Consider the following 25,753-nt stretch of genomic DNA (forward strand, 5'->3'; position numbering starts at 1 on the left):
AACACCAGTGGAAATGATATCAGGAATTAGAGTTTACCTTACATTCTATATTAGAAGGAAATTAAGATTTCCCTATCAAAGAAGTGTTTCAAAGTCTTTCTTTTTGATTTCTTTCTCCTCTGTGTTTTCATTTACTGTGAATGCTGTTGCTATACTTTCCCAGGCATTCCCAAGATACCAAGCATTTGTTGCTTCATGTACTTCAAGTATTTAGTAGTGCTATTTCAAGAAGCAAAATAATCACATTTTTGTGAACTGTTTATTTTTCTGCTTCAGTTGTGACCCGAGCATTTCTTAAGAAGACTTCCTACATAATCTTTATGGATGTATCCTGTAGGGCTTATCTGAAACAACTATGTGTCATGATTGTAAATATTTGTGGTTGTAACAGCATTTGGGTTTAATCTTTTCCTAATTCCGTGTAGTAAGCACATCAGTGTCATTCCCTTTCAGACATGGAGGGATGACTGTGGGTATTTTACAGAACTGATATTGCAGGACTTTGCCCTTATAAATCTTTCCTTCAGGGCTTTCTTGTATTGCATTACCTTGACTTTTTCCATTACTCTATTTTAGCTTTTAGAAACTGCATTACTTTTGTCATGGCAAAAGGTCTGGATTTTGTATGTGTAGTCAAAAAGTGCATCATCTTACAGAGGTGCATCAGGAGTATTTATTTCTTATTTGTTCATTTTACAGGTATTAAGTGTTATGCAATGAATTATGAGCTTGCTTTGAGTTTTATTTTCCAAGCCTTAAGGTTTGCAGAGTTAGCTGTAAATATGAATCATGTCAGCTGGTTTGCTGGAATTTACAGACAGCCTGATGCACTCTTCTGTTATGCACGTGTGGACATTTACATTGATCTCAGTGAGGTGTAGTTTTAATATAAAACTAATTTAGCAACTCAAATGTAATGATATAGCTCGTTACTGGACAACATATCTAGAGAGGTGATATTTTGAAAACTGGATGAATAAATGTAAGCAGTATGGATTTCTGACAGCTCGGAGATGGGGTGGTTTTTGATGTTGCTTGCTGTGTGCTAGACTTTTATCTGTTTAAATGTGAAGCTGGCTATTTGATCTCTAGGCAGACCTCTGTTTCTTGGGAGACCAAAGGAGAATACCAGCACTTTTCTCTAAATTTGAATTCTGGTTATATGCAACCCTTTAGGGAACATGAATTGCAGCACAATAACTAAGTAGCTCTTGAACTCCTCAATGTTGTATCTCAAATTATCTATAAATACTGTGGAAAGGGAGATTCAGAAAACAAAAGGAAGAAAGTTTGGACAGAAAAGGTGAATTAGTCCTGAGGGGAGGAGAGGGGAAAAATGGTGTGTTATATAGAGAAGCACCTTCAGTGAAGACCACCAATCTATAATTGTCATTGTATGAAGAGACTGTTGGAGGCTAATGCTGGATGAGCCAGAAGAAATTAAAGGTATTAATTTGGTTAAAGAAAAGTTAAGTTTTCTCTAATTATTCTGCTTAATTAAAAAAAACCAAAACAACCAAACAACAAGCCATAATGCAGTGGTCAGAAAAGATCTATTAAAAAAGTTTTGATTAAAAGTATCCACTATGCCTGATGATTTAAAATATGCCAGTCTCTGATTTTTTCTTTTTGGATGGTTGTTTTTCTGTTACTACCAGCTATGTATTGTCTGAGAAAACAGAGAGAATACAAAACCAACATGTGAGTCTTACAGTATGTTTTTGGAGCATAATGAGCCTTGTGGTTTTTTTTGGAATGTTGTTGGTTGGTTATAAACAGTTTCAAATACTCCATGTGAAATGTAAGACTTTTGCTATCTCCTTAAGGGCATTCTTTTTGTACATTTTAAACAGTATTTAACGTCTTCACAGGTGTGCGGTTTGGGGTTTTTTTGTTGGTTTTAGTTTTTAAAAGAGATCTGGGTTTTTCAAAGAGAGCTCAAGTTATACAATATTGCAAAAAGTTTCATAACACAAATTTTGAACTTTCTAGAGTCAAAAAGAGTTCTCCAAAGTGAAACACGTTTTATACAGAAATTTAATTTTAAAAAACTATATGTAAATGAGCACAGCAAACACGAGTTTTATTTCTGTTGAAAATAATTTCAATTGTGTTGGCAGGTCAACCTGTTCTTAGTTACAGATTTATTTTTCTTAATCAGAAGTTCTGTTGTACATATTTCAGGTTAAAACATTGATTACAAAAGGTTCAAAGAAAGGAGGATTACTGGATGCTGTGGGGCCATGTGGGGCCATGCTGTGGGGCATTATAGATTAATAGTAGCTTCAAGAGATGAGGATGTTTTTGCTTTTGTTTCCTGTGAATTTATTCCCATCTTACCTGTTGCACTGGGATTTTTTTTTACCTAGTGCTGATGAACCAGATCAGGGAATTGGTGTGGGAGAAGCTGTCTGACCTGTCCACTAGGGAGCAGGGCAGGAGCAGCAGTGTGTGGGACACACACAGCAGTGCTGTGGTGGGTTTGTGCTGGATTAAATTTGCAGGACTTCTACACCACTGAGCCTTTCTACTTTATGTCTCTCTTAATCTATAGAAAGATCTCTGAACTATGAAAGGAGCCCAAATCTCATGTATTGGCAGTATTCTCATGCACCTTTCTCTATTTATGATTAAACTCTGCATTTCAGTTGTAAAAAAATATTCAGGAACAGAATATAGTACATTAAAGTTTTAGGACAAACCCGATGCATCTAAAGTATGTCAATGTCAAGGCAGGAAAAAATTCAAATGTGTCAGAGTGTTGATAGGAAAGTGTTTTAGATCACCTAACAGAGATTCAGAAAAACACGATACAGGTGAGTTATTTTATTTTATGATGTTTACTGCAGGTGAAGATGAACATTTTACTGTGTGTTTGCACTATTTTGACAGCATCTTGGCAGGCAGTTTGAAAATGTTAGGAGAGAAATTTCTTTGAATTGGCTATGTGTATTTTCACATGTTCTGTTGATGGGGTAGCCTACTTAAATCTTAGCTGTCTTTAAGTATTTTAATAAGTTTACAGTAACTGAGACTACAGTTGAGTACTTATATATCTGTTTGATGCAAAACTGAACAGGAAAGCACTGTTGCTGTCAAAGCCAAGGACAGGTATTAGTGCTGTCCTGATTTTTTAGTCCTTTTTTTTTTTAATGCTAGTACTTTTTAATAATAGTAATACCCTTCGAATGGAAACAGCTTATATGCAACATTTAACACCACACTACTGAAGTAACAAAGAATTGTGTGTGTGATATTCTTGTAAGCATTCAGTACCCAGCCCCTACTGATTTATGCAAAATATTTTTTCCCATTAACACCTCTTTACTCTGATGCTGTCTACATTTTTGGTGGGAGTATTGTGTTGTGTGAGCAAAGTAAATGTTAATTAGAACACCACAGGATAAAATATTGCCAATTTCAAAATAATGGCAAGCATTAAAATAATAAAATATAATAATAATTTTTAAAGTATTAAACCAGTCATTTTTTTTGAACAGTTGACCTATTTTCATCAATTCAACCTCTGCTTCCATGGCAACGTGATTTGAACCAGGAGCAGAATGATGAAACTCCACTCTTTTTCTTATGGATGGATGCTAACTGAGTGCAGCCAGTGTAGTTTTCAAACAAAAAGAAGTAGCTGAATGCCTTTAAAGCAGGAAACAATATATCCTTATTAACCTAATTTTAAAACAGTTGTATCACATTGTGTGTTTAGTTATTCAGACTTCACCACAGATGCATAATTCTGGTGTGAATTCAGGTGCAAAGTAGGACATTCCAAGCACGTGTCTGTGGTTGTGTGAAACTGTTCCAGATCACTTCTGACTGCCTACACTGATTTGAACCACAAAAAAAGGAAATAACTGAAGAAACTTGGTGCATAGCTAGGGAAGTAGGTTAAAACAAGTGTAATTCTGCAGTGCTTTAAAAAATCTTTCTTGCAAAAATTGTTGACAAAGAGTTTTGTTCCTGATGACTGTTTCTTTTTAATGTGGACTCTGATAAATTTAAGGAATGCAAATTAAATCAGTGTCAGGACTACTCTAAGAACTGAGTCCAAGAAATCAGTTCTACTCTTAAGTACAACTTTTAAACAGTCATTTTTCCTTCTAACAGTACATCAGTAGTGGTGTTTGAAGCAGTTGCTGTGAAGTACAGCTCCTCATGAATGTGTCCTAGCCTTGAAAAGCAACTCATGTATCCAGCCCTGAAGTGTAGTAAACTAATGGAAAGCCTTTTTGCAGAAGTGCACTTAGCCTGGATGTTCTACATCACATGAGGGATTTGGTAATTAGCTTAGCTTGGAAATACTAAGTGGTAATGAAGGTCCTTCTTGATAATGGTAATATAAAATCTGACAGTACCATCAAAAAACGATTTGGGGAAGAATGTAATCAGCTGTGCTGTAGAAATGAGGACCTTTGTCCCTAGAAATAGGGACATGGGTGGTGTATTTGTAGTAAACATGGCTTACACAGTTGGTCTGTGTTGATTTAATTTCATGGTGTCCTCATAAGGACATAGATCTTTATCAGCATAATAGAAAAACCTGTATTGAAAAGTCAGTTCTGTAAGAAGTATGGAGTAGAATAAATAAAGTAATCCTTTCTTGAGCTTTTCTTTTTCTGAGTGAGAAGGAGCTGATGGCTCATTTATAAGAGGCTGGAAAGCAGGAATCGTAGTGTGTCAATGAGGCTGATCAAAAGTCAAAGTGATTGAGATTGGCATACAAGTTTTCTTCAGAATTCCATTTTATTAAGTGTATTTTTTCATCAAAGGCCTCCTTGTATAGATTAGAAGGTCTTTGAGCTTCTGCTGAACCATCTTGGTGTAGTAGTCTCAACACTCAATCAGCTCAACAGTAAGCTTGACAGTTGTTTCTGAAATGGTGTGCCAGAGAAACTGGGAAAAACTACCAGAGTCAGTTTGAATTCTAGTGGATGACAAGGTGTATTTATCATCTAGTTCTAGGCATCACTGTAATTTGCATTCTCCACAAACTTCAAAATCAGTAAACATTGCATCCTGAGTGCAGTTGAAGGTCTTTTGAGTCCACTTTCTGAGCAAAAGCAAATTTAGGTCGATTGTTATGTCAAAATTAAAGTATTTCCTCTTTTTTTCCCCTTTAAAATTTCTTAAATGTTTTGCAACAGATTTCAGTGTAATCTGTTTTCTCCCAGTGAAGCTGGGTAATTTTGTTTTTTACAAGACAGTTCTGGTTGAATTATTTCCTGGCAGTAATGTACATGACTCCGTTCTGGCCAGGTGGAAGTGAGGCATGGTCCTGCATGGTGTAGTGTGCTGCATGTGTGGAGCAGACAGCTTTGTTCATCTAGAACTCATGAGTTTGGGATTTAGAACATATGCTAAATACACATTTATGTAAGGATCAACTTTAGTAGAAAAGCAACTGGGAAAAAATCAGAAAAATAGGCTGCATCAGCATACACGCATGTATGAATCCTTTGATACTGATGGAGTTACAGAAGCTCAAAGGTTGAAGCATAACAGCTGTGCATAAAGTGGTGATTTTGCTACATTATTTCTGTGTTATTGCCAGATACTAACATAGGATAAATGAGCTGCAGAGTTTCACATGGGGAATTAAAGAGCAGTGTAGATGGAAGGGACCCCTGGAGATTATTTGCCCAAACCTTCTGCAGGACCCTTGATTAAATTCTCAATGTTCTTATCAAGATAAGCTAAGACTTGAGCACTACCAGTGGGGGAAAGTCAACCACTTCTTTGGGCAGCCTGGTCCACTGGTTAATTGTTCTTATGGCAAATAATAGGGGTTTTTTTTCCTATGGGAAGAAAAAAGTTTCTCTGGTGCAACTTGGTAGCTCATGACCTCTTGTTCTTCCACTGTGCAACTTTGTGAAGAGGGTACCTCTGTCTTCTTGAAAACTACCAGTTAGGCCCTGGAAGAATGTGATTAGATCTTACCCACCCACCCAAGCCTTCTTTTATCTAAATGTAACAAACTGAGTTTCTTCAACCTGTGCTCATATATCAGGTTTTTCAACCCTGTATATGACTCTTCAAGAGGCCGCCTCCAAATTTTCAGTCTCTGCTTTCCAAGTTGTCAGTGCAACTTAAAAATTAAAAAAAAAAGTACTCTTAATTCATGCTTATCCCCTTATATCTTTCTGCAAATTGCAATTGGTATTCTTTCTTTTATCTTCAATGTATTTTCTCTTTAGTTAGAGAAAATAATTTCTGGGAATGTTAGGCAAGTTTTTTAATGTTCTTACTGCTGAATGGCAACAGTTTTGAGGTATCTCTCTTTCCATGTACTAATTCATTTTTGTGTTAATGTGTTTTTTCCAAACTGGCATGTATACATATATACTACATTTATAACCTGAGTGGTTTGTCAGTTTTGAGATAGAACTGTAAGGTAGAGTACATAGGGGTGAATATTTGATGCGTGGTTTCATTTTCTTGCTAATAGTTAAATGTATATGAAAAAATACTAGATGAATTACTGATAATGAGAAAATATTAATTAAATATAATTAATAATAAATCTGTTTTTAAAAATGGTTCATGCTAAGGTGAAAACCTTACTGACAGCTTTATGGTTCATTTTTGGGAAAATACTTGGCAATTTAATTCATCAAGTATTTTATTTCAGTGAAACAGACTTCCTAGCCAAGACTTATCTGTGCTTGGATGTGGTGAAAATGGAAAAACATGGGAAAATGGAACAATGTAGTATTACTGATGCTGAGTATTAAAAAAGGTTTATACAAAGCAGTAGTGATTTCAATTAACATATTGTTCTGTTCTGGAATACCCCTACCTCAGCTGCAAACATTTACTATATATATATATATATATATATATATGTATATATATATGAAAGCCCTTCTTTAAAAATCAAATATGTAATTTTTTTTAATACTATGCAAAATAGTAATTTGATTTTTTTTTTCTCTGCTAGACAGGTAAGCCACTGCAGTTTATTCCTAGAATTCAAATTGTGAGACATAGAAATAGTTGGATATTTTAACTTCAAGCTGAAACCCTGGCAAAGATTTCCAGTAGTTGCTGAATAGCCTCAATGTGAGACTTAATGAAAACTTCTAAAGCTATAAAGACTTATTTAAAGACTATGTCTAAAGACTTTACTGATTCTGCTGGTTGTTTACTTTACTCTTTGGCAATATTTTAAGAGTAAAAATGAAGTCAAATGTTACAGGAACAGATTGTTCTCAGGGTTTGTTTTTTTTTCCTCACCTTCAGATGTGGGGAAAGATTCATGGATTTGTCTGTATAAAATTTTATAAATGTTAGCGGCTTCAAGAAGCCTCCTGCAACCATATCAATGAGTTAAAAAAAATTCCAGTTTTTCTGGTTGTACATTACTACAGATTGTATTTATTTGCAAAATCAGAATTTATCACAGATCTTTTTATTGCCATCTACTGGTTCTTTTGAGATATTAATTCTCATTTAGTGTCAATTTTTTGGTCACTCTAAATAATAAAACTTAATGCCAAAAGTGTGTCAGAAAGAAAACAAACACTAAAAAATTTGAAGATCTAAATAAGTTTTTTTCCGTAGCTTTCTGCTGGTATAGAAATGAAAATGCATGTTAACATCTATGCTTGAATAGTCCAACAGATTTTTGAAAGTCTCAGAGCTTAAAACAGTATTTTCCTATTTGTGACTAATTTTCTTTTGTTTCTCCTTATTTTCTGTTCTGTACTCAAACCCTTCCATTTTCAGGTTCTCAATTTGCTATGTTTGAAATTGAAAAATAATCACAATGAATTGTGCTCTTCAAACTGTGTACAAGCACTGAAATGTGTTGAATAAATGGGCACATACAGTACTGTGTAGGACAGCAAGAAATCAAGGTACTGCATCAGGTTTTTCAACCCTGATAGCTGGAATGTGTTAATGTGTTTTACTACTGTGTCTGCCCCAACTGGAGCATTTTGACAGTAATGTTCATTCCTTGCTGACAGAATTCATTCAGAATGTGTTTTTATCTTTAAAGAAGACTGTATGCAAAGGATGTCTGAGCTAGAGCAGATCAGGGGTCTTTACAGGCCAGGATCCTTTCTGCAGCAGAAGCCAAGGGAAGAGTAAATTAGTACAGCCAACTATGTAGTCACGCTCTTTCAAAGTTAATTCCCAGAATCTGGTGATTTCCAGTGTAACCTGTCTAATAACTGAAAATGGTCTGGCCAGAGCTGCCTGGGAAAGTGTGCAATGCTTTTATACAATGGTGTACCTACTTGTTCAAAATAGTTTGAATTATACTCTAGTGAAATGCTACTTAAGCAGCTAATGTTGATATACTCTTGGCATCATAAGTAATTACCATATGTATAGGTTCTATCCTGGATTTTCATAAGTTTTCTCTGTGGTTTTTTTTTTCAATTGTCTTTTCTGTCTGAGAAGCATTTTTAATTCTTAAGTTGGATTCTGTGAGTGTGGTTGTGACATTACAGTGAAGGTTAAGAGCACAGGAAACCTTCTCACTGTGAGAAAACCTTGTAGGTGTCTTTAGTAGAAACAATGATAGCAAAAGGTAATACTCTCTTCTTGCTGTCAGCTGGGTGGTGGTATTACAGCGACCTGATGAGGTCTTCAGGTGAGAGAAGTGGACGAGAATCTTGTTTCATGATCAGAAGGCTGATTTATTGATATATGATATATAATACATTATAACTATACTAATAGGAATAAAGAGAGAAGTTGCAGAGGCTGCTAAGCTAAGAATAACATAGAAAAGAATGAATAACAAAGTTCTGTGTCCAGCAGAAAGCAAGGACAAACTCTCCTGTGAGTGGTTAGCAAATCCAAACACTCACAGAAGCCCAATCACCGCTGCACCTGTTACATTCCACACCAGCTGATAACAATTGTTTACATTCTTCTTCTGGGGCCTCAGCTTCCCAGAAGATGAACAAATCCCAAAGAAAGGATTTCTATGTAAAAATGTCTGCGACAGTGGTGGTAGAGCCACAAAGGTGTCAGGTGCTAGTTAGCTAAAAGATCTGGAATTTCCAGAAGGGTACTTCAGTGTTCCTTCAGTAGGAATCAGAAATGGATGTGCCTGAGATGGTGCCATTCCTCATGAATTACCATTATCTGGTAGATACTGCTGTATTCCTATTAGGAAGGTTGGATTGGAGAGATACTGTAGGAAGAGAGCACATTTCTTAACTATGCTAATAAGGGCTTCAGAAGTGTCAGCCTGGAAGAACAGCAGGAGAAGACAGAGTAAGAATATTTTTTCCTGTTTCTTCTGGGATTGTGCAAGGATGCCAGAATGACAAAACTTCAAAAGGGAGGATGAATAGAGAACAGATCTTTGCAGACAATTACAAGACATTTTAGAGAACTCTCTAAGAATCAGATATTCAGATCTCTTTAAAACCCACTTAATTTAATATTTCCCACAGAGAAGTTTCCTTTAATGTGTAAATATTTCCAGCTCAAGCCTGACTATGTTGAATACACTTCCTTGCTGGCAGTTGGAACTTGAACTTCCAGACAAAAACCAAGTTAATACCTGTTAATATTAATTGTTTACTTTCCACTTGATTAGGATTAGTAATTGTTTAATGACAAGACAGAGTATGAACATTCAAAGCCTTCTTGCTTAGCGACCATTTCAAGACTAGCTTAGCATTTCGTGAAGCTGAATTATTTTGTTTTGTAAATAATGTATTAGTTTATTCTCTTAAATTATTTAAATAATTCTCTGCAAATGTGCTACCCGTAGCTGCCAGCACAAGCCTGAATAATGGCTTTTCCTAGGAATCTGTGAATAGGTTAGAGCTACAGGGCTCCACTGTATATCTTTTTATCTCTGATGCAGTTTGCAGCAGTGTTGCTTTGTATTGTTCTTACTAGAAGTGTTCTCTTTTTAGGGACTGCAATGTTTTCCTGTGTCCAGGAAAAGCTTTTTGTAATTTCTTTGTCTAACATGCTATGTTTTGGCTGGTTTGTTTGGTTTATAAACTGTGCGCAGGGTTGGACAATAAATACACTTTGTCATTTGTATCCTCTGATGATTAACAGTGAAAATGAGTGGCTCTGGGCAGGTAGGGTAGAAAATGTGGGGTTTGCAGCTGCAGCTGGAAAAGAGATGGAGAATAAGAAATCAGTAAAACTGACTATAAATAGCAGGAGAAAGCCAGTCAAACACGTTGGAGTCTCTGTATTGTTGATTAGATATAAACACCTCTTTACAGAAAGAGTCTTAGTAATGTAGTATTGTTGCTTGCGTTTCCTTGTTAGAAAATTGCAGGAAAATTTACCTTTCTTGTGCTAAAATTCTTTGCAATAACTTCTGACATTCGTATTTGGAGTGTTAAACCTTCAGGATCAACTTTGGTACTCCTGTTGTTGACATTTTTACATACCTGCTTGGTGTTATAAACATAATTAGTAGTCATTTATTGGACGCTTGCAGCGTGAGTTCTACAGCGTTTTATTTTTAAATGAGGGAAATTTGTTGCTATAGTTTTTACCCTCCCAACCCTTTTTTTACAAAAGCTCTGAAGAATCATGTGCTGGATTCATGAAAAAAAAATTTTTTCCTGTTGCTTTGTTTTGTTTTTTAAATGCCACCTGGCACACTTAGATGAAAACTGATTTTGGAGCTCAAATTGTGCAAGAAAATGAAGCACTGGGTTGAAAGGCTACAGCAGAGAGTTTGTTGGGGGTTTTTAATAGTCTTGCTGAAAACATTTTTTTAAACCCAGGCTGAAGATGGTCATGAGTCATGCTAGAAAGTAAATGTCAAAAGAACTGGGGCTTAATGACTTTATTTGTGCACTGAATTTTTATCTTACAGTGGAAGAGAGCGTCAATCCAGATTTTCACTCTTCTGATCAGAAGAAATTAGTGGAATGATATGTAATTTTCAAAAGGATTTTTCATGTGCCATGGCAGTGTGCAAGCTGTGAGGTGTGTCCTGCTTTTTTCAGTCCTTTTGAAATCAAGGGAGATTCCTCATGCTTGCCTATCATCAGCTAAATCTCTACAGTGAATTACACAAAGGAGATACAGATAGATGCTGCTGAGAATTCATAAACCATAATATGTTTGATCAAGGTTAGCTTTAGTCAGAGGATTTGTTCTGTGATGAAAAGTGTGTGTGTCTGTGCCTGGTATATGGATTATGGATAAACCAATGTCAAATATTAGGGTATCTTTTATTAAACTTGCAGTATCATTTGTGATACTGCAGTTAATCTGCATCTCAGCATATTTTGTATTTTTTCAGAAGTTCATAACGACTGAAAAATCTGAGACAAAACTTGTTTTAGAATCTAATGAAATGAGAAAAAACCAGTTTATTATAGGAAATGTTTAGATTTTTGCTGTTATAGCTTAGCAAATTAAATTACTGAATTCAAATACTTTTTTTGTTCTCCTAGCTTCTAAGAGTCTGTTTAAGAAAAATGATATACCAAGAGTGGTTTGTAACAGAAAAATTATTACTACACCTTGAATTATAAAATGTTGAAAACACATGGAAGTATCAGTCCATGCTAACATTGGTTCCATTTGGTAGTCTTGCTTCGCTTCCTGTGTAATTTTAGTAATTGCAGGACGAAGCAGGAGAAATGGGATGGGTATTAGTGTGACATCTGTCCAGTGGTCTTGATGCCGGTTTAACAAACTGATTCTGTAGAAAGTGTATTACATTATTTTTAAAAACACAAAATGCATACATAACCATGATTTTAGGGTGAACTCATTACATGTGAGCAAAGGAGTCCACAAAACAGTTTATAGAGTATTCCTGTCAGTCCTCTTGTTTCTGTTTCAATTCCTGTAATTAGAATAGACTGTAATGACTTCTAAATTCTGTCTGCAGCCTGTCCTTTAAGAGACAAGAGCACAGCTGGCAGTGAGAATGGGATGTAGCCATATTCCTCCCCAAGGAGACAGCAGGTGGAAAAGGCATACTGTGGTACCATTTTGCTAATAGCTTCATGAACTGGTCTTCCATAAACTTGGAAGGTCCTGTCACAGCCAAATAAAGCTGACTCTGGGTATGTCAGTAGGAATGAGTGGATCTGCCTCTTTAGAATTTGTAGTTATTTTGGTGCTTATCTTGCAGCTTCATGTAGCACAAAACATACTGGTAATTTCCTGTGAGACTGCCGTTCTTTGCCAACGGGATGGTATTGTATAGGTGTGCTTGGAATTGCAGGTTCTCAATTTGCGGAGTATGGGTAGAGCCTTGTATCATTTTGTTGTTCTGTTTTTATGAGTTTTGCAAATTGATCAAGCTTTCCAAGGTGCTGTGATGGCTACACCAAGAGCTCAGCTAGCCAGAGAAGTTAACAGTAATGCTGAAGAAGAAATATTAGGAATGCACCTCCTCATATGGATGCTCTGTTACAGTATTTTAATAATTTTATTCTGGTTTAAATCTTTAAAATGAGAAGTTTCAAATGCACTGAGTTTTAAGCCTGTTTAGTTTTAAGCCTGTTTTTTCATGTCCCCTCCCATCACTCCCTAACTGCTCCTGAAGGTGGGGTGAATAACAGTGTTGGCATCTTGCTCTTCCTTCCCACCCTCCATGCAGATTAAACTCTGAGATTGGTAGTATCTACAGTCATGCAGTTTAGGTACAAAAGACTTTCTGCAGCAAGGGACCAAAAGCTGTGTGTTGTGAAGTGAATTCTGAAGCTGAAGTGTAAGAGTATATATTGCCTCAGAATATATATATATATACGGCTGTATGATATATTTTATTTTACACTCAAATAATAGCTAGGGAAGCTAAATGTAAGACTTGCCTTTCTGCCAGAAACTGAACAAAAAGGAGGAGGAAATCCAGTTTCCTTTGCAATGTCACATTGCATTAATAATGGCACCCGCATCTTGCTTTGCTCAGCTTCCCTCTGAAGACGTCTGAGCTGCAGATATCTAGTGCATGATAGGATTTAGTCTTGGAAGCCATAGAAAGGGACAGATGCTTCTTTTTATCCCACAGAGTAATTGTGGCTAATACATGGAGAAAAAAAAAAAAGCTGTATTGTGGATTCTTTTAAGAGTTTGGGGGAAGACTTTAAACTTTGTTAACTCTCTTTCAAACAAAAGATGCCTCGTCTCTTGTCATTTTCTCTTAGCGCATTGCCTCAAGACATCGCCCTTGTATAATTATAATGATGGATTCTGCTGGTACAGAAGTGTCCATATGCATGTGTATGCATTGTATAACACAGAATGGTAGCTTCAATATTTTGGCAAAAGGTCAAGACCTAGAGGTAAATACATGTTAGATTCCTTAGGCCTACTGCCATCTGCCTACTGCCATAGCTATAAACTGCACCTTTGCCATTGGTAACTTTCTAGTGTGCTTTATATTACAGAATTTAGCTACATTTGGAAAACCAGTGTCAAAACCATTAAGGGCCCAAGAGAGCTACCTAGTGTTTTGGTGTGTAACTCAGAAAAAGCTTCACTTTTGTAGGCCAGGACTCAGGTGTGCATCATTCTCCCTCTGCTTCTGTTGACCCCATTTTTCATCAGGAGAAGTTGAGGGTGGCTGTTTGAAGATGGAGGAGCTGCAGTACCATGTATCAGCTCTGCCAGTCTGGCTGGTTGGGGAATGAAGATTCAAAGTGTTTTGTAGACCTTGCCTTAAGTTCAGTGTATCTAACTTTTCTTCAGCTGCTCTGAACCCAGATCATGCCATCTTCATCAGACCTGCACCGTGTGAGATTGCTGACATAAGGGCTTTGAGCCTTGCAAAGTAACCTATTTATGAGCTTTCTCTTCTTGTGATTCACGAATTTTTAACCATAATCTCCCAAGTACAAGTTAAGCTGGTTGATACTTTTAGCATAGAAAAGTCTTTAGTCACTGTTCCTTTCATGATCACTTTCCAGCTGCTGTTTCCTAAATCACATGAACTTCTGTCTTTAAACTTTTCCTCACAGATCAGTTTTTTCAAAATAGTTGATTTTGTTCTCACCAGGGTTGTCTCTGCTTTTAAAATGATGGTACCTGAAATAAGCTACAAGTGCACATATTTCTGAATATAAAAAGGTTCAGGTACATCCTGTGTTTGTATGTGATGCTCTTTTTAGCATGTCAAAAGGTTTTTTGTGTTCCCTGCAGTAACCTTGTACTGAATATTTCTTTTTCCTGAATTAGTGCTACACATCTAATGTGTAGCTATGCTGTCTTGTTCATTGTGACTGTTACCTCCATTTTTCTCTTTAGTAGGACTGTCTTTTCAGTTTTTCAGGATTGCTGAATTCTGATCATGCTCATCAGAGCACTTGGATTTCTCCTTGCTTGGTATCATATATGCAGTTCTTAAGCAAATTTTCCTGTTTAATCACTAGAATTGTCAGTGAAACTGTTGAATCGAAATCCAATCCATTGCAGATCTTTGTAGGCCCCCACAGAATGGACATTCCAGCCTAATAGTTGTCAACAGTTACTATTGGGGGGCTTTTTCTTCCAGTCATCTGTGTGTTTTCCTATTCAGTTATTTGGAGTATTTTGTAAGTAATACAACTATTGTCAATCTTGTCAGAGAAGTTACATTTACTTTTATTGCTGCTTCTGAACCTGCTTTTCAAGTTTATGCATTTTTTCACTGATTTCATTTCTGAATGGTTTTGCAAGGAATTTCAGAAATATATATTAATACTGAGTTTCTAGCTGTCAAGTTGCAACAGAACATGTGATTCATCCTCTGCCGCTGTTCTCTGAATTATAACCATTTATTGTTACATCAGGGCATGTGCATGATAGGCAGAAATCACACAAGAAATGTTTAAATGGAGGCAAAAAAAAAAAGTTGTTGTTGTTTTGGTAGAGTTTTGTTGGCATTTGCACTTCCAAAGAAGCTTTCCATTTGAATTCTACCTGGTAGGCTTTAGGCTTGTCAAGTGAGAAAGGATAGGGGTCTGTTTTGTGAACTGATGGTGCACCATGATTCCCTAAGCTCACCTCTACTCAGAACAGAAAGGGGGTCTGAGGTGTTTCTAAGCAGGCAGTGTTTTGTGGAAGGTGATTAGTGACCTCTCCCAGCAGTCTCCTTCTTTATTCCTGCAGGGAGGTTGCAAACACACCATGGTACTGTCACTGAGCTCTTGAGTCATTAAAAACACAGTGCAAGCTCTGATCTGGCCGCACAGATAATTCTGTTTCATTAGTACTGCTGAATATGTGGAAATATGTGCCAATACAGAATCACTGTCCCTTCAGACTCCTTTTCATGTAATAACAATTTGTTGCATTGCTGTGTTAAAGTAAGAGAAGTATGTGAATGGGAAGTTTTTGCCCATGCTTGCTAATATAGAATAGAGCTGTTTTATTTTAAAACTAGATAACATGTTAGTCTTCTGTTATGAAATGTTAGCATAATATTTATGAATTTTTGACAGTGTTAAGTCTGGCAGTGTGTGAAGCTGAGTTGCTTCGGATAAAGTATCTGATGCGTTGGTAATGTTTGGGCAGTTATAATGCAAATCACTGCACAAACATAGGTGAGTGTTGGTGGTGGTTTCTGTTATCATGTCACTGACTAGTATTTAGAACTAGAGAATAAATATTCTTAGGGTAGAGAAAGGAAATGCAGTAGCTTAGAATGAAAAGAACACAAGCATTCACTCATGATGTTGGTAATCAGAGGGCTTAGCTAAGTGCTAGCATGTGGTGGAGTTCATTATCTCTGTATTGGCATACTTTTTCAACAATCATGAAATCTGGGGAGTTCTCTGACATTATGCTAAATTTGTTCTGTACCTTTGACAGTTCTATTCTGTGTTGATAATCATATTTTTATCTCTGGATTCAGTAACAAAGCCACCACTCATGCCCAAGATAAATTTTGTCATCTTCAGTGAATAGCTTTCAAAAGAGGTTATAGATAGACTGTTAGTGGCTCAGTTTTAGACAGGAGGTATTATGAGAGTAAGATTTTTATCCTGGAGAGGGGGTGCACAGAAACTCAGTATGGTGGGTCTCACAGTGGTTTTACCACTAGAGGGCTTATTTGTATAACAGTGAAGATTGTTGTGGAGAAGGGTGCATTGAGACAGCTTTCTGATGCTTCATATGGTCCAAGAAAAACAGATGGAAGTGTGACGTTCAGGGACTGGATGTCAGACTACAAAGTCAAGAATATAATGAACTAGCTAGTTCTAAACTCAGAAAATGAAATAAGAGATAGTATCTCAATCTGTAACCAAACATAGAGGCTGATTAGAAGGAAGAATGGAATGCAGAAAATAAATTCAAATATCCTGTCAAAATGGTGTGTTTTAAGAGTTTTGCTGTTCATTTGACTTCTGCTTGAAGCATCATTTTTTGGACATAAGTTGCATTGTCTTTGTTTCTACTTTTCTTATGATTTTCGTCACAGCTGAACATTTCTTCATTTTTGCAGTCCGCGCTGGCGTGTGTGTTTCTTTGGGAATCTGCTTAGTACGGAATGTGCCTGATTCACAGTGCCAATGAGAATCCCAGTACAAGTGTCCTCTCTTTCCTTTTCATAGAGCATGAGTTGTAATGGCAGAATATAACATCTCTTTTGGCACTTTCCAAGAGTCTCTCTTTTGTTTTGAAACATTGCTTGGCAGTTGCTTGGCTTGTCAGTACAGAATCTGTGGAGACAGCTTTCCCAAAAACTGCCACTAGCTTTGGATTTTTGCCTGCATGTGCACTTAAATTAATTTTTGCAAAACTAGAGTTCTTGGTCTGAGTCTCCTTTTGTTTAGATACTGAAAATTCTATTTAATAATGATTCTTGAAATGTGCAGTTGTCCTTCTGAGTTTTGTGTCTGTCATTAGATAGTATGGAATCCCTAATAAAGGGAGTGCAGCTTCATATATTCTCAGTAATCTCTAGATAAAGTGTGGTGGTTTTTCTTGTTTTGTTTTTTTTTTAATAAAAGGTACGTTCAACTTGGCAACAAAACAGTTGATCATATATATTGGAGCTCTTGCTGGTGCTGGAAGTAGTTACACAATGGAGAGTTTAAAGGAAAATTTGACAGGTTATCCCCCTTAAAAACAAATTAAGGCAAAATTTTATATTTTGAAATGCATACACAAAAAGGAAGAGTTGTCTAGTTTTTATGTCCATCTTGTTCACTAATGTTTCTTTTCCAGAAGAAAAATCTCTTTGGAAGTCTGATGTACCCAATCACTATAAAACCGTATTTCTGTGCAGATAATGTTTTTCTCATTGGTGTAGTGGTTTGGTATCACAAATGCTGTGGCCACAGAACAAGTGGTGGCATGCATTGCGTTTCCGCTTGCGCTTGGCTCGTAATAGCTGTAGATAGATTTGTTTTTTTCTTTTTCCTCTTCCTGTTCCCCAACTGTTTTCAAAATCTGTAGACAACAGTGACTTCTCTCATGAGTATCCCTGACAGCTGTAAGACCCAGATGCCAAGTTCAGGCTCGCAAGCCTTGACCTGCTTTTGGGCTTCTTTTCTGATCTTTTGGCCAGCTCCCCTGCTGGTTGCTGGGGCAGCTGCAGAATCGTCCCTGGAGCCGATCGATGCAGGGCTGGCTCATTCGCAGTGTGATTCATCGCTGTTGATGCCACTTCTTCTAGACTTAGCTCAGGGAGAATTATGTTTATAATATATTCCTAGAGCAGGAATTCTTAAAATTCTCAAGTTACTGTGATTACAAATACTGACTTTTAAATTTTCTGACTGCAAATAGAAAGTTTAGTTCTGCTTTTCTTAGAAGGAAAAACAGTCTGAATATTAGTGCAAGGCATAAAGAACAGCAATCCTCCATCCTTTCATGGTTTTGTTGGCACTAGCTTTCTGGATAGAGAGAGTGACGGTATTTGCATTGTATGAAATATTTCAGTGACTTTGTAAAAAGCAAGTTTGTCTGAGACTTGTTTAAAATGTCTTAAAATGAATGTGCTTATAATTTGAGGACCAGAATATATTGAATGTGTTACCTATTCATGGATTCAGTATCAGTAGCTATGCATGAAGAGTGTCTGATCTGGTTTGGAAGAGGCTCTGTAGATTATTAAAGGGGAGAGGAGAAGCAAGCATGTCAATACAGGGTGCAGGGCCAGGCGGTATGTCTAAACCTTGTTTTAGACAACTGGAATTTATGAAAAATAAACGATTTATTATTTTTTTTAATCTCAGGAAAATGTGACGTTTTAAAATCCAACAAAAACCTGAAATTTTGTATCATCGAAGTCCCTCTTAGAGTAAGAAAATACAAGTAAATGACCATTGACATTGGAGGTGAAGCTACTCATGTCTTTAGAAAAACGAAAAGGCAGGGCCAAAATCAGCCCTTCAGTGAGGATTACATGGTTGCACATTGGCAGAGGGTGTGCAGGGTTTTAAGAAAAGCTGCTGTAACCAGATAAACGTATAGAGAGGTTATTTCAATGCCTGTAGTTGTATTTCAGAGCAGGAGACAAATACAAATGGAGGTTACAAGAAGGAGATATTAACTTGCTAAATATCTCCAGAAATACACACTGTAATTTACACAAGTAAATTCATTCCATGCTGTAGGTAGTTTTTAATTTTATACTACTTACAGTGTAAACATTAGTAACAAAAAAATAGAATAAACTCAATATTGTGAATGCCAAGATTTTATTCTAAGTCTAATTCAGAGCTGATTTCATGCTAGTGATTTGTGTCTCTTAATGAGAATACAGTTTTGCAAGACCTTGAGTGTTAAAAATTACCACACTGACAGTTTTCTTTCTATTAGGCAATTGTAAGTATATGTTCCCAAATTAAAATTCTGTCCATACCTACCTCCAGTTCTGAGATATTCCCTTAACAGAGTAAGTCTTCAGCCTCTCCCTTCTGGAAATCTTTTAACGTGGGGTCAGGTTTTGAATCTCTGTGTTGGTGAATGTTTGAGTCTGGGTTTCAGCTCTGTCTATGAAGACGTGTAGCAGAACACTGCCTTTGTTTTGCACAGGAGAAGTCTTTTTACCATTGGATGCCATGAATACTGGGTATTCTTTGAAAACTTTGTGTCTGAGATATGAGGGGTGTGCTCCTCTGTTTAAAGGGGTTTGTTTTTAGTATTTGTGCTTTTTCATTCCAGTGTAACTGCTTTCTGTTGCCTACCAAAGAGCATTGGCAGCCATTTCCAAATGTGTGCTTTCCTAACTTTATATAAACTCTTCTGCCACTCTGTGTGTGTGTGTGTGTGTGTGTGTGTGCTTTTTTGAGGTTTTTTTGGTCAATGCACGTTCAAGCCCCCAGTGAGCTTGAAGCCATCCTGGCTGTGTGCAGATCTTTACCTGATAATTGGTTTTCCTGCTTGAAGGATTCACACATTGTAAATGAAGGGACTCATTTGCCTGGTCCCTGCATGATGTTTTTATTTCCTGGTGAATTGCCCTGCCACTTGATGAAACTGGTTTATTTTAGAATATAGCTGCAAATACCTCAAATCTACTCAAGTGTATCTGAAAGAGAAAAAAATTAAACTTTTGTGATAGGATAATCAAAATTGTGATAATTAATTGCAATATGCTTCCTTGTGTGCATGCAGAGGAGAATGTTCACTGTAAGGGCATCTGTTTTTTATACAAAAATAATCAATTGATACATGATAATGTGTTCTTAAAATTGGTTTAAACCAAAATTAAATTTCATTATTTGCAAGTTAGGAAACAGAAGTTGAGGGATGGGGTTGTTTTTACTAGAGCTAAGCAATAGTCCATGTATTGGTGGAAGGAAAATGAGGAATTGACATTCCTTATTTATCTAACTTAGATAATAGAACAAGTATAAATGTCTTATTTGGGATGTGGTCAGTTTTCTTCACCTAAAAGCTGTCTTTTTCCATAGAACAGAACTCCTGCCCAGTGTGATTGATATTATTGACTTGTAGCTCTGGCTCTCTTCCCCCAGCAATAAATCACTAGGCAGATTTCTATTTTTCTGGATCTCACTGAATGTTTCCTCTCATGTTTTTCCACTCCTTTGTCAGATTCAACTTCCCTGCTAATCTGTTGTGAGAGTACTCCTGTATCCATATCAGTCAAAAGGAGTCATTGTAAGTCATGTGTACTTGCATATCTAATTTGAAATGGATCAGGCGTCGGTGACCTTCAAATTCTGTAAAAGTTGTCTCGGAATAACTAGCTTTAAAATATTTCCATGTATTCTTGGAAAACCACTATTAGAAAAAGTTGGAGAAGGCTAGAACGCCTAAATGCATAGAAAATGTACAGTTACTATCCAGTGAGGCATATATAGTACATGGTCCAGGTAATTTGCATGATGTTAATGACTGGGAGTAGCTGGGCATAAGCAGGATAGTGAATTTGATGTGTCTTCTAGATTAATCCTCAGAGCTGAAGTTTGCTGTCGCATGGAAATAATTTATTACAATGCCTTTTCATATGTACTGTTATTTTGTAACTTGGCATCAGATCTTTGTATGTGGCACTTTGACAATGTATTTATTAAAGATGCAGTTTGATCATGGCTTTGAATTGAAACTTCCGTGGTTCAATGCAAATACTTGAAATATTGGGTCAAATGAATACACAATCACTAAAGCATTCTGGAGTTCCACTTTCAGTATCAGAATGATACGGATCATTAGAAATGTGTTCAAGAAAGGTTCCATGCAGATAGGTTGTGTTTGTGGAGAAAAAAAAACAGGGGAAAAAGTTTGTACAGTTATGTATAAGAATGATTTTTCAACCTGTTTTTTTCCAGACTGATAATCTTTGATTTCCCATTTAAAATTGTATGCAGTCTAATTGAGCATTATGTTAAAACTCTTAATTCAGTTGCATAGCTATGATATTATTCCAAAGTAGCATCCTAATGTTAGTTTAAATAAACTGCAAAAAAAATCTGTGAGACAGATGTGTATATTTCCAAGCTGATGGTTAATTAGGCAGGTTAATAAAAAGGAGAGGTAGTGTGTTTACAGCCTGTTAGCAAAGTGAAAGTATAGCAAGTGGGATTAAAGAGCCACTTTATGGGACAGAGCTAATTATGAAAATGGAATTTATAATGGGAAAGATAATTTTATAGTCCATGTGTGAGTTATCTCCCTAGAATATAAGGTGGAAGGATTTTTTAAATTGTATCTTTCTTTTTTTTTTAATTTTATGACTGTTTCCTCAATAGATTTTTTTGTGTTAAAATTTTCCAAGTGAACAATGCATTTTTCTAAGTGAACATCCATTACTGCACTTGTTCTGAGTGGTGTTTGCCTCTACAAATACAAAACATCTTCTCAACAATAGGGCTGAAAGAAAAAGTTAATGCATTGTCATCAAAACATGGTTTTTTTGAGAGTACTAAAGAAGATAATTCAAGTAAAGTTAACAAACTTTTGAAGCTTTTGTCTGTTATTTCATATACTAATTTCTAATGTGTTCTAATATGGAAAAAAAAGATACTCTTATTTAATGTATTGTTATGTATGTTAATTAGTTGTGACAGTTGTTGTTTAACTCTGTCTCCTGAATGAATATCTCTGACTCCTTCCTGGAATACATTTGTATATTCCTACTTAACTGTATATACTTATAATGTGGTCCACATCAGATAGCTGGAATATGTATCAATAAGAAAGTGATTTCGGTTTATGTTACCCAGTTTGTACATCCAGGAATACAACATAATTATTTTTGCTTACAGTGTTACACTGCACACAATTGTTCATAATCTTTGATCAGCAGAGAGTTTTTTTTCTTGCAGATAGTTACCTCATAGCTCTTTCTGCAAAATAACTTGGAAATGCAAGATGTGTGAGAATATATAGCTAAGTGGAAGCAGTTTGTAGGATTGTTTGTTACCATGCTTCTTTTTAAATAGCTTGAATAAATCAAAGTGTTACATGTATCTGTAACTCTGAGTATTGATGTGAGAGAGAGAAAATTTTACTAGACAACTGCCACTACCTCAAAACTTGAGACAGCTGTCTTATTTGTATTTTAGATGACCTGTTCAGGGTTTTGTTTGTTTGCTGTTGTTGTTGTTTTGTGAGGCAGTTTGTTTGAGGTTTGGAGGTTTTTGTGTGTGTTGTTGGAGTTTTTTAGTTGTTTGTTTTTGTTTAGGATTTTTGGGGATTTTTTTTTGTTGTGTTTGAGTTTCAGCCTAAAAAAGTTAAAATGGTAGAAAATTTTTTGGTTGATATAACATTATGCTACATGAACTAAAGTTCTAGTAGGCCTTAGAAGCAACCTGATCTGTTCTTTTATTAGAAATAAAAATATTGGCTAGGAATTATACTGAAGTAACCCTAGTATTATGAATGTGTATGTTATCTCATTGGTGTCACTTCTGGATTAGGCAAACTCTAAACATTTATAATATGCATTCCATTGTTTTGGAAGTTGACCTTTCTCCCTGCTCTTTTAACCAAGGTACTCAGAACTCAAAACAGTTTCCTGCTTGTTTATCATAGAGCTTTAAATTCTGTCTGTGTTAGCATTTTAAAAGTATTCAGGAACTTGAAGGGCTTTAGAAGTTCCTTAGTATTGTTTGGGAGATGGGGATTTTAGACCAGATCAGCATTCAGTTGTTAAATGTATTTGAATTTTGATTTGGAGGGTTTTATGGAACACACTAAAAGGAGAAAATAATGGCATGAAACAACAACCCCATACTGTTTCAGTCTAGCAGAACTGTGAAATCAGTTCTCAGAAATACTTTATCTGTAGAATTTTTGGAAAACAAAGGCAGATTATTACACTTCTTCCTTTTATGCCTCCTTAGATATAATAGGTAATTTGCATTCCTGCCCACAGATGTTTCCCCAGTGACAGGATGTTTGGGCTGCGGGAAATAAACTCAATGAAAGTTGACTTAAAATAGCTTTAACAGCTCTTTATGATTAGTGACAATATAGGTGTGATGCCAGAATAAGCAAAATAATGATTTTTCTCGATGGAGAAGACTGAGTCTGTAATGACTTGAAATAAGAGTACTTAAACAGTTCTCACTCAATACTGACAACTTTTTAAATACTACATGCAGAAAAAGACCCATTTCACTGTTACAAAGACACACTGGCTTGCAGTACAGTAAAACTAAGCTGCTGATCCTTTGAACCAGTAATGCATTTTAAGTGAAGAAAAATGTTTTAAACTTGGGTTGAAGTATGTAGTGATCCTGCACACGTTGTGGTATTACATCAGCAGTTGGGGAAATTGCCTAAGCCCAAGTAAATGGTCTGACAAAGAGCAGTGTTCTGTTTCATTTTCCATTTCCAGGCATATTTTCTCCGTTTCAGTTAAAGTATGTGGGAAAATGTGTAATGATGGGTTTAGGATTTGGTACAGGGAAATTAATTTATTTCCTTTAATTATCTATGGCATACTCAACTTGTGGTAAACAGTAAAGTTCTTGTGAACTTATAATACTCTGCTTTTATAATGCAGCTAAGATACTATTTTAAATCCCAACTGTGGGAAGCAAACTTTGGAAAAAAAATTACATAAGCAGACAGGATGTCATTTGCTCTCCTTTTCCTCTGCTTGACACTGAACTGGCTCTGCAAGTCTCCTGCGTATACTCAGGAGTACTTTGAGCCAAATGTTTCAATATTTATATCACATGCAAGCAAACAAAAACCTGGCAAAACAACAGAGATGGGAACCCCAGTGGGGTTAATTTAGCTTCCTCTGCAGTTCAGATTTAGTGTATTTATTTATTAAAGCACGGTTTGCTCTTCTTATCTTGACATCTGGAAGATACTTTCAGAACAAAATCATGGTTGTCCAAGTCCATCTATTTTTAAAGGAACCTTATGATGAGAGTTGCTAGGTTTCATCAGTGTTGTCAAAGTTCTTTAGAAGTAGTTGCTAATAGTTGTTACTATTTTTTGGGGTTTTGAGATGCTGTTAGGATGAGTACCTTAATCAGGGATGCACTTTATGTATAGAGCAAATTTTAGGGTTAAAAAAACATTTTGATGTAAACAATTTGGTCAGTTTCTTTCTAGCAGTGATGCACAGTGATCAGGCTGCAAGGAATAATTGATGTGTTTTCAATTATGTTTTTCAAAATGTTTAATGAATGGAAAGACCAAGCCTAAGATACAGACACAACCTCTGGAATGAGTGGTTCTGAAGAAGCAGTTTGTTTAGAGGAATGCCGTGGGAAATTACCATTATCCACATCTTTTCTTCTGCACCTCCTTGCAGAGACAATGTTGAATGTTTCTACACTCTGTTATCAGTAATACAGTAGGATTTTTTTCATAACCTTCTAAAGGCAGCTTTCATATTTTTCAGTTTTGAACCCACTATCAAAGGGACAGAGTAAGGGAAGAAGAGCTAGTCTGAGGAGACCCAGAAGGTGAGGGTAGAGCTTCTCCCCAAGATGTTTTCTGGGTGATCTGCAGTCTGGTACTGCTGTCAGCACTAACTTCTTCAGTGTGTATGGTCCTAGGCAGGTGGGTTTTTTTCATGGAGAATTGTGCAGACAGACTGAAAAAATTGCATCTGTTTCAGTGAGCAGAACCAGTCAAAAGAGGAACAAACTTGGAGGGAAGGACAAAAAGACCGGGGATCACCACTGTGCTTCTGCAGGAGCAGTTGCCTCTCCCCAGACTGTTGTATTGAGCAAAAATCGAGCACTATGGGTTTGAAAAGCCTAAGCATTAGTGCAGAATGCCTCATGACAAGGAAAGAAGCATAACATGCACAGTGAGATGCATCTGAGGACAGAAGAGAATTTAGGCTCTCTGGGGAAAGGCTGGGGTTGCTTGGAGATGGTAGGATCTGAGTAGGGATGCTGTGCAGAAGCATTGGGTAGGAAATCTTTCTGAAAAGTTGTGGAGTTTGCATTTTCTTACATTTAGCTCTGAATTCCTCAAAATGTGTGAGGCTCCTCTTGAGATCTCAAAAAACATTTCCAAGCCATTTTCTCAGTCTCTGGTGTCTTCTTCTTGACTTTTGAACTTTGTTGGCGTGGCTCTGTTGGTCTTTCTTACCAATGACAAACTTGGCAGTTGTTGTCCGCCATGTTCATGAAGTCAAAGGGGCCGGTTCAGGAATAGGTTGTCACAAAAGCTGCACAAAGTGCTTAGAGCAGTTGCTCAAAAAGTGTTCTATAGTGCATCATTATGTGGATGGGACTACGCAGAGACTGCTTCTTTTAGTATGTTTATGTGCATAAGGGAATGGATGCTGAAATTATTTTTAATTATGCAAATAGTGATTTGAATAGTTACAAATTACTGTTTGGAAAACCTCTGGTGGTGTCTCCCACTTGTCTATCTGAAGGAATATTCAGCAACAAAAACCCCAAAGCATTATGGTTACATGTGATAGCATAATTCCCTTGTACATCTTGGAGTTTTTATTTAAGAAGAGGTGACTGGTGTAAATGTTTGAAAGCATTAAATTGTGCTAAATTGTGTCAGACCTCTACCTAACAGTGTATATTTCTCCTCTAGTTTGACAATGATCTTTGGGAAGGAGAAACTTCCAAAAATAGTAGGTAAGATTAAGAAAACCTGACCTAAGCAGAGTGGACAGATGCTTACTGTGGCCATGTTTGGTAGCTTCTGTCTGAAAGGACATGGAAGGAGATGATAAATATTACAGTGGAGTTGTTAATCTTCAAGTATTACTCTGTAATAAATTATGTTCCTGCAATTTTCTCTTGCTACTTCCAGCAGCAAAACCATATGAGTTAATGAGGAGTCTTGGTTTGGTTTTGAAGGGAAAAATCCACATGTGAATTGTATTAGAAACAATGAACTGCCTTTTAGAATGCTTGGTCATTTCTCCTGTACCTGATCCTGC

The 25,753-nt window shown here is 36.4% G+C and overlaps 1 protein-coding gene across 3 annotated transcripts in view; it reads left to right on the top strand.

The window, feature by feature from the left end:
* Positions 1–25,753, top strand: part of ANO10 (anoctamin 10) — a 122,224-nt gene that overhangs the window by 20,939 nt on the left and 75,532 nt on the right. The window lies entirely within an intron of this gene.

This window comes from Melospiza georgiana, chromosome 1 (assembly GCF_028018845.1).
Source record: "Melospiza georgiana isolate bMelGeo1 chromosome 1, bMelGeo1.pri, whole genome shotgun sequence".
In the NCBI taxonomy this organism is placed as follows: domain Eukaryota; kingdom Metazoa; phylum Chordata; class Aves; order Passeriformes; family Passerellidae; genus Melospiza; species Melospiza georgiana.